Source organism: Cupressus sempervirens, chromosome 4 (genome assembly GCF_028749045.1).
Source record: "Cupressus sempervirens isolate cs-2001-9-10 chromosome 4, ASM2874904v1, whole genome shotgun sequence".
NCBI lineage: Eukaryota > Viridiplantae > Streptophyta > Pinopsida > Cupressales > Cupressaceae > Cupressus > Cupressus sempervirens.
Genome location: NC_143121.1, coordinates 355,026,911 through 355,035,622, shown reverse-complemented (window position 1 = coordinate 355,035,622; position 8,712 = coordinate 355,026,911). Strand labels below are relative to the sequence as shown.

The window sequence follows — 8,712 nt, the reverse complement described above, 5'->3', positions numbered from 1 at the left end:
ATATCTTCTATAAGGTACAACATTGACCAATTGTGCATATAAGGAAATATATGCATTGGAATACATGTGAGTGCCCATTACAATTAGTATTCTATGGTGGCAGACCTGACATTTGGAATTAATGAAACCTTGAGAATCCTATTAAGCTCTACATCATAACTAAACCTTGGAATTAATGTAATGTATTGTTTTCAATTTCAGATTTGTTACATGTTTGTAATAATAATTTATGATAAATGCTTAGATGCATAACATAGAAGGCAAGCTTTAAACATGAACAAGAAGCTCATAAATCAATATGACAATGACAGAAATTGCAAATGATAAATTTTTGGCTATATATATATATATATATATATATATATATATATATATATATATATATATATATATATATATATGTGAGTTATTTAAAAAGTAAAATAGACTAGTAGTAAATTTAACTTGCTTGTAAGTTTTGTGTCCTATCTACACCTAAAGAATCAAAGGCATCACTAGTCTCAATTTCAATAACCACAATATTACAAGAAATCCATCCAGTAATCTAAGAAATCTAGAGAGTAATTATTCCTTGTATCCCCCTAGTAGGGAACCTAAGAGATCACATAACTAATAAGGGTAAAAGTGGAATAAATTTTATTCTATTTTTAACACAAAATTGAAGCACATACATTTCATTTTCAATTCTTCTAACATTAAATATTTTGATGTATCTCATTGATTAAATATATGAATATTCTATATTAACTCAACAACCAAGTTCTTATAGGTTCCCAAACATCACTACTAGAAACGCATACATAAGTTCCCATAAGTAAAAACCATCCTAAATATATGAACAAGATTTGATTATAAATAATTGAATCCATTATTACAATTAGATAGTGTAAAAATCACATAAGTATACCAAGGACAATCATATTGATATACCCATTCGTCTTTATTGCAACTAAGCATGTGTACATATACATATTACAAGGAGCAAGTAATCATTATATATCATGTCTTCATATAGTTCTAACATTTTTCTCCTCCAACATGATCTCTATAAAAAATGGATACACAAGTATTATATCATAGTCATGATACAAAAATATGATGTTGCAACATCTAGTCACACACAAAAAAAGATGCAAAATTGGAATGTGTGAAGAAAGATCATCCAAGGCTCTTGAAAAACTCTAGAAAAATACTCAATGGATAAAAGACTTTCCACCCAACCATGGAACCTTACTACCCCACTCCTCTAAGCTAGGAGATAACACAAGGCCCCACACCAAGTTCAAACATAAGCAAGGGGATAAAATAGCTATTTTAACACTGATAAAGTTATATTGCTGATCAATATTGTATAAAAAATTCAAACTGATTAAGTATTGAATTAAACTTGATAAACAAATGACAGAGAAGGAGAACTTTAAACATGAACAAGATCATAAATCATATGATGATGACATATTGGAAATGATAAACTTATGCTTAAACAGTGATAAAGTTTATTGTTAATCAATATTCTATCAAAGTTTTGAATTGATTAGGTATTGAATTTAATGTCATACATGAACATATCTAATTTAATGTCATACACGAACATATCTAATTTAATGTCATACATGAACAAACATATAATATAAAATAATAACCAATAATGTCATAAATCTAATAATGTCATGCATCAAATAAATGTCATACATCAAATATAAAATGTCATATATACATCAAATGTATATCAAATATGTCCATTGACATAAAATTCAACATATATGTCTGTTGATGCCTATACATGTACATGTCTATCAACTATATCTTCTTCCCACGAGGGGAAAGAAACAAATCTCTAGAGGGCTTTAGTTGTCGTGTGGAGGGAGACGGTGGCGATGATGGGGTCCTCCTCACACGCTTGTTTGTCCTCGTATTGAGGCTCTTCTCTAACTCGAGTTGATACAAACAAAGTAGAAATGAATGAAAAATTATTATACATTGAAATCAAATATATGTACACATAAAATTAATTATTCTCTTACCGCCATCATATAGTCGCTCTACAAATTCACCTCGAAGGCTCGTGGACGATCAGGTGTGACAAGACCCTAAAACAATTGAATCAATATAATCACTTATAAATAACATTAGAAATTTCGATACTAACTATTATAAACAACAAATAAAAACAAGAAAATTCTCATACCTCAATCAATGGCTGTGAACTAGCCATAGTTGCAGCCACTCCATGATCAACGGACTACTGGAGATGAAGAGGAGTCTCTGATCTCAAGAGTTGCATGTCATACAATACACGTTAAATATAACATGAAACATGAAACAAATATAATCAAATGAATTAAATTAACATGAAACAAATGTACCTCTACAAAGCTTGTGTCGTGTCTAGGTTCGGAGTTTGTAGCGAATGTCGACGAACCTATAAAGAACTGATGCACATGCATTTTTTTTTTGTCAATCCTTAATATGATTACTTAATAAATATATGTATTAATTTAAATGATTAAATCGATATATACCTCTGGACTCGTGGACAGGACAAAAAATGGGGTGGAGGGATCGCTACTAGGCTTGCCAACACTCTGACCCTGAATTTTGAACAATGTCAATAGATGCTAATTAATTAATCATTCACTATACATATGAAATGTGATCAAATTAGTAAATTATAATTGTAATTTACATGAGTGTCAATGCCAAATGTCTCACTCAGGAACTGATCAGTGACGAGCCCATCATCCGCACCATCTCCAGCATGAGTGTCAAACATGCATAAGGATCCGCATGATGTGCACATGTGACTATGATGCACAGAAGGCTCCCCCTCAACTAATGGACTCGTGCAATAAATGAGGGTCTGTGTCAAAGCATTAATGGTCCTTAGAGCACTGGCCTCTACATGTTCCTTCACAACTGAAGGAATAGTCACATGCTCACCCTATGATTTGACCATAGGTGCCCTAACTACATTAGGGTCACAACGTGCCCCCGACCTCTCAAATGATGACCCCCCACCTCTATCCTAGGAGTCTAATATATTAAAATAATTGGAGATCTCCCTAAGGACAAACTCACAATACAATTTCTTTAAAAAATAAATGGGCTCGTGATTGTTGCAAGGAGGGGCATCAAAAACCATCCACCATCTATCCCAAAAATTATTTCTACTAACATCATGTATGCACCAATGGATGGGGAACCGTTTAGTACCCTCTCTAACAATATTTTGTTCACCGGGTTTTCTAAATAATGCACATATTCTACCTTTTGGTATTTTTTTTTTTTTAACATCTTGATATGACAATTTATTTGCATAATATATTTTTTGTTCATCTCTCTTAACCTGCCAAACATCTAACTGACCACTAACAGAAGCTATGTGGGTCTTAATGGATTCGAGGGATGATGCCAATTGAGCTTTCATTGGATTGGTTTGTCCACATTCTTTCAACTGACCAATGAGTCTTGATTCAGTTTTGCCTCTTTTTATTTCATTTATTATATTTTCTTGTGTGCTAGGAGGAGGTCTTGCAATTGGTTCAGGCTACGGAATTTGTTGTTCTTTTTGTGGAGGGTTTTGGTTTTGATTTTCTTGAGGGTTTTGAGCTTCTTGGAGAATTGTCGGTTCATTATTGACATTTCTTGATAAGAAATCAATTGAAATCTAAATAAATAAACAAATCTAAAGAAAATTTGTAAAAAACCTACAACACAATATAAAAAACCTACAAAACAATATAAAAAACGTGTCAAACAATGCAAAAAAGAATTTAGATAACATACGTGCTCGTGATCTTGAACTTCGATGGTGAGGAGGCATATTTGCAAGGCGAGTGGTGAAAAGTTTGGTTTGTTGCAATTTGCGTACGCGTTGCTACAAGGAGAAGTAGGAAAAACAAATGAAAATGAATGGGTTGCAGGTATGTAGGCCATTTATAATATTTTTTCTTTTTTAAAAGTGCGTACGGGCTATGGCTCGGGTTACCCAGCATACGCGCTATTGAAAATTGAAAAAAAAATTAAAAATGTGTCACCTTTTTGGCACCACAACTTGGTGCACTTACCCATAATCAAGGTCTTGTGGATTTTATGATGGCTATAACTTTACTCAAGTCTCATTCTAGCCATCTGTACTTATGAACGCATGACGATATTTAAATAATTGTTTATGTAACCAAAATCACCACATGCAAGCTTCCTAATGCCATCCATAAATAATAATAACCTATAATAGATTTTATCACAATCTATCTTCTATGTAACTCAAGCTTTTGATTAAGCATTGTTGAAATGTACAATCAAAGAATGAAATGCAATGACAATCTCAATATTATCTCGGTAAAACTTCATCCTTGAATCCAAACATCTCTTAAGGCTTTGTTCTCATACATGTTTAGGGAAGTCGCATATCTACATCTAGTTGATTATAGGGTGCAATCCATATATCTTCTTTTAACTAATAGAATGAAATGTGATTTATATCGATAATTTAATTTGTTTCGGGTACAGAATGCCATCAGCTTAGTCCTCTAGAACTCAAGTACTATATGCGTAGAAGACTACATAAATCACAATAAGATTTTTTGGCAGTTGGATTTCAATCAATCTCTTCCCCATATTTTGAGTTTAAAATGAGTCCTATTTTTCTACATAAATAAATGAAAAAGTAATCATGCCAGAATTCAAAACAAAGATGAGACCACTTGATAGTTTTTTGAGCGATGTGACCAAATCAAGAACCACAAAAACAATGTTGCCAATTCCCATAAGTATAAATAAATTTACTAATTTCATTTAAGAATTTTATACTGCCTCTACATGTATTGTATATAAGAAAAGTAACTCTGTAGAAAAATAGCTTGAATATATATCATAACAATCCACTATTAAAACATACTGTGGTGAAAAATTAGACAACATTAAATATAGAGAGTTATTTATATCTTACTGGAGCTGGATTGCTTGCATTCCCTCTCAAAGACTCTTTTACTTCTTCAGTATCCCACATGATGAAACCTAAAGCTTGGCAGAGGAAGAAAATGATAATAGTGGAGCAAGGAAGAAATAAATAGAATAGTATTTCTTCTCCGGTTTCTGACTCCTGGTTTTTTACTCTCTCCCAAGACAATCACCTCAATTCTCCATCTCCCTTTGCCTTATGAACATCATCTACCCTTTATGCTTCCAGAGATGTCAATTTCCCGTTCAAAAGATCTCATGGTAATACAGACAGCCAAGTCGGGCAGTGATCATCAAGTCTGGCTTCACAGTCCACAACCCACCAATTGCACTTCTTTAACATTTCTTAGCCTATTCAACAAATCGGATTGTGCATATCCTACAATCATGGCATCCTATGATATCACATTTCTTTGAGGAATCGCAGATGCATTCCTTCAAGTCCTTTATTTATCCACTCGCTCTGTTAACGCTGTTTCCTTTGTTTCTCCCGCTCCAAAGCTGCTTCCAAGTCACCTTTTCTCTCCTAGGCAATCTCTCTGTGTTTTTCTTTCTCTTTCTCATGCCTTCATTTGCATTTCCTCCACTTTTTTTATCCACGCTCTCCTCTTTCTAGACCATTAGTTCTGCATTCATCACATTCCATATCTGCAATCCCTTTACCCTGTTGATAATGGTCATTGATGCCCTCTTCATCTGGGCGCCCTCTCCTCTCTAAATTCAGGAATCTATACAGCCTTAACCTTTTGTAATCGTCCATAACCTTCTCAAACCTCTCATTATTGGGTAACCTAGAGGAAAGCTGGTAAAGGTTGTGGAGTCCCATAACTTCACGTGATACTCATGCTTTGTACCATACTCCCATTAATGCCTGCCCAGCAGACCCATAACGTAGCTCCCTGCTTCATTAAATTTGCATTGGCTGTCATTTTATTTACATGTTTTCTTTCCCTCCATGGTGGGATGTCACAGACATCTTCGGGGAACATTGATCTGGGACAGAACAACATAAAGTCTTCAGTCATGGATGAGCAATACTTGTGAAAGAAACTGGTTACAGAATAACATGACTGTAAGAGAATTGAAGATGATTCCAGTAAGTCATCATATGCACTGTCACAACCCCCTCAAGCAGTAAAAAGAAAGTAGCACTCTGAATTACATGCCTTGTACAGCATAAGCAAGGGGAAAGTGCGTAGTGTTTCAATCTTTACCATTTTCCTTGAAATGTTAAAAGTTGTATGCAGGAAGAATTAGCTCATCCAATATACACAGTTGATGTCTATGTTTGACAATTGAAAGAAAGTGTCATAGAATGACAACTCTTCACGAAGCATCTAATGTGAATCATATTTTACTAATTTTTTTCCTTGTCAGAGTTACTTAACTGCATAGTATTCTGTCACCAGTAATCCCCACAAGAACACTTTCCATTTTTAAAATGATGAAATCGACTGACATCCCTTAATACAATTTCGCGTCCCACAGTTTGGGAAATGAACTTTGTAACAACATGGCAGTCATCACACACTCTAAGATTCTTCACAACTCGAATAGGTGTCCCAGGAGGTCTATTTTTAAGCCCAAAAGCAATAGCTAGCTTCTCACTATGGTAGATATGTTTCCATTGATACGCATTGTCATTGTCTTTCAGCACAGTGTTTTTGGGAGACACATACCCTAGAACCTCCATCTGACCAATCAGTGTCTCCAATATCTGATATATCTCATTTGCCTGTGGATGCGATAGATCATCTGCCATAAATGAATGAACTCTGTTTTGGATCTCAGTCCAACTGCACCCTGGTTCCTTTTTAAGTCCTCTCTCCTTCATCAATTTCCTCACTTTTGCAACATTGTCCCAACTTTCAGCTTCAGCGTACATATGAGAGAGAAGTATATAGGGTCCAGCATTGTGTGGTTCCAACTCAAAAAGGTGATTCGCTGCTCTTTCACCTATTTTCGCATTCCCATGAATCCTGCAGGCACCCAGCAATGCCCCCCATATAGCTGCATCAGGTTCAAATGGCATGTTATTGATGAAGGCTTCCGCCTCATCCAGATAACCAGCTCGGCCAAAAAGATCAACCATACAAGCATAGTGCTCCAAATCTAGCGTAATATTGTGATTTTTAGACATAGAATTAAAGTAATAGCGGCCTTCCTCAATAAGGCCTGCATGACTACATGCAGTCAATACACCAATAAATGTTACCTGGTCTGGTTTTGTGCCTGATCTAAGCATTTTTTCAAAGACTTCAATTGAATCTTTTGCACGCCCATTTTGGGCATAGCCTAAGATCATTGAACTCCAGGATACCGTACTTCGCAAAGTCATTTTGTCAAAAACTTGGCGTGCATTGTCTACACTCCCACATTTTGCATAAATGTCAACAAGAGCACTACTCACAAACACATTATTCTCAAGTCCATATTTGCAAATGTAACTATGTACTTGCTTCCCAAGTTCAAGTGCACTTAAACAAGCACATGCACTGAGTACACAGGCAAAAGTGGAACGATCAGGTCTCATCTCTGCACAATACATTTGTCTAAACAACTTTAAAGTTTCTTCACTGCAACCATTTTGGGAATATCCTGAAATCATCGCATTCCATGAAACCAGATTTCGTTCAGGCATTTTGTCAAACATTATTCGTGCATCCCCTGTTTTCTTACATTTAGAGTACATGTCGACAACAGAACTAGCCGTAAAGACTTCGCCCTGAAATCCAAATTTGACGGCATGGGCATGAATCTGCCTGCCGTGTTCAACAACTTGTAAGTTAGCACAAGCCTGAAGAATGCTGCCAAAGGTGAACTCGCTCGGCTTAACGCTTTCACTTCGCATTTTCCCAAAGACCGTGAGTGCCTCCTTTTCCCACCCATGTTGAGTATACCCTGCAATCATTGCATTCCATGAAACCCCGTCTCCGTAATCAAACAGTTGGCGTGCATCCTCAATATTCCCATTCTTCACATAGCCCGCAATCATATTGTTCCATGAAGAAACGTCTCGAAAATTCATTTTGTCAAACATTTGTTGTGCATCCACAACACTCACACATTTAGAATACATGTCAATTAACCGATTATTTAAAAATATGCCAGCTCTGAATCCAGTTCTGATCATATGGGAATGAATTATCTTACCTTTTGATAAAGATTTTGAGCCAATGCACTCTTGCAACTGTTGCGTATATATGGAGGCAATGGTTTTTCCATTTGAATCCTCCATTTCCTCCACGGATTTTTCCGCTCTTTTCCAGTGTTGAGCTGTATGCGTAAAACATTTAACATTTCGCTCTAATCCCTTAAATTCTAACACCTTCTCTGTGACGGATTGAAGTCTGCTCTGCCAAAAGCGAGAAAACCCTAGGTTGGCAATTTGGGTTGCCTTTATGTCTGTTCTTCAAAGAGGGTTAGAAAAAATTAGGTAATAAATGGAGATAATTTCTAAACCATGTCAAATTGTCATATTGCTATCAGGATTTAACACTGTGATTTTGAGTCAAACTCATCAACTCATGTTTCATGAGTAGTGTTTCAACATGAATCCATCTCTCATGAGAATAAATGAAACACTTAGCACTCATTGGATCTAGGTGATGCTCACCTAGATACCAGGATGTTTTGAAGTCTGATATTGGGGAGTTTTGTGCATAAATACCTTAATACTCTTTGCAAGGATTCTTCCACAGATACAACAATAAATGCAATTTACACAGGTTTCATGTGTATCTTTTGCTT

At 35.5% G+C, this 8,712-nt stretch overlaps 1 pseudogene across 1 annotated transcript; it reads right to left on the bottom strand.

Annotated features, from left to right (window-relative positions):
• Positions 1–1,631: 1,631 nt before the first annotated feature.
• On the bottom strand, positions 1,632–8,414 carry LOC149561522 (putative pentatricopeptide repeat-containing protein At1g68930 pseudogene; annotated as a pseudogene). Its single transcript, XR_016363824.1, has 6 exons — positions 4,952–8,414; positions 2,523–2,591; positions 2,367–2,432; positions 2,189–2,265; positions 2,025–2,090; positions 1,632–1,928 (listed from the first exon to the last, which is right to left on the bottom strand). The product of XR_016363824.1 is annotated as a putative pentatricopeptide repeat-containing protein At1g68930 pseudogene (transcript).
• Between the last annotated feature and the right edge of the window lie 298 nt (positions 8,415–8,712).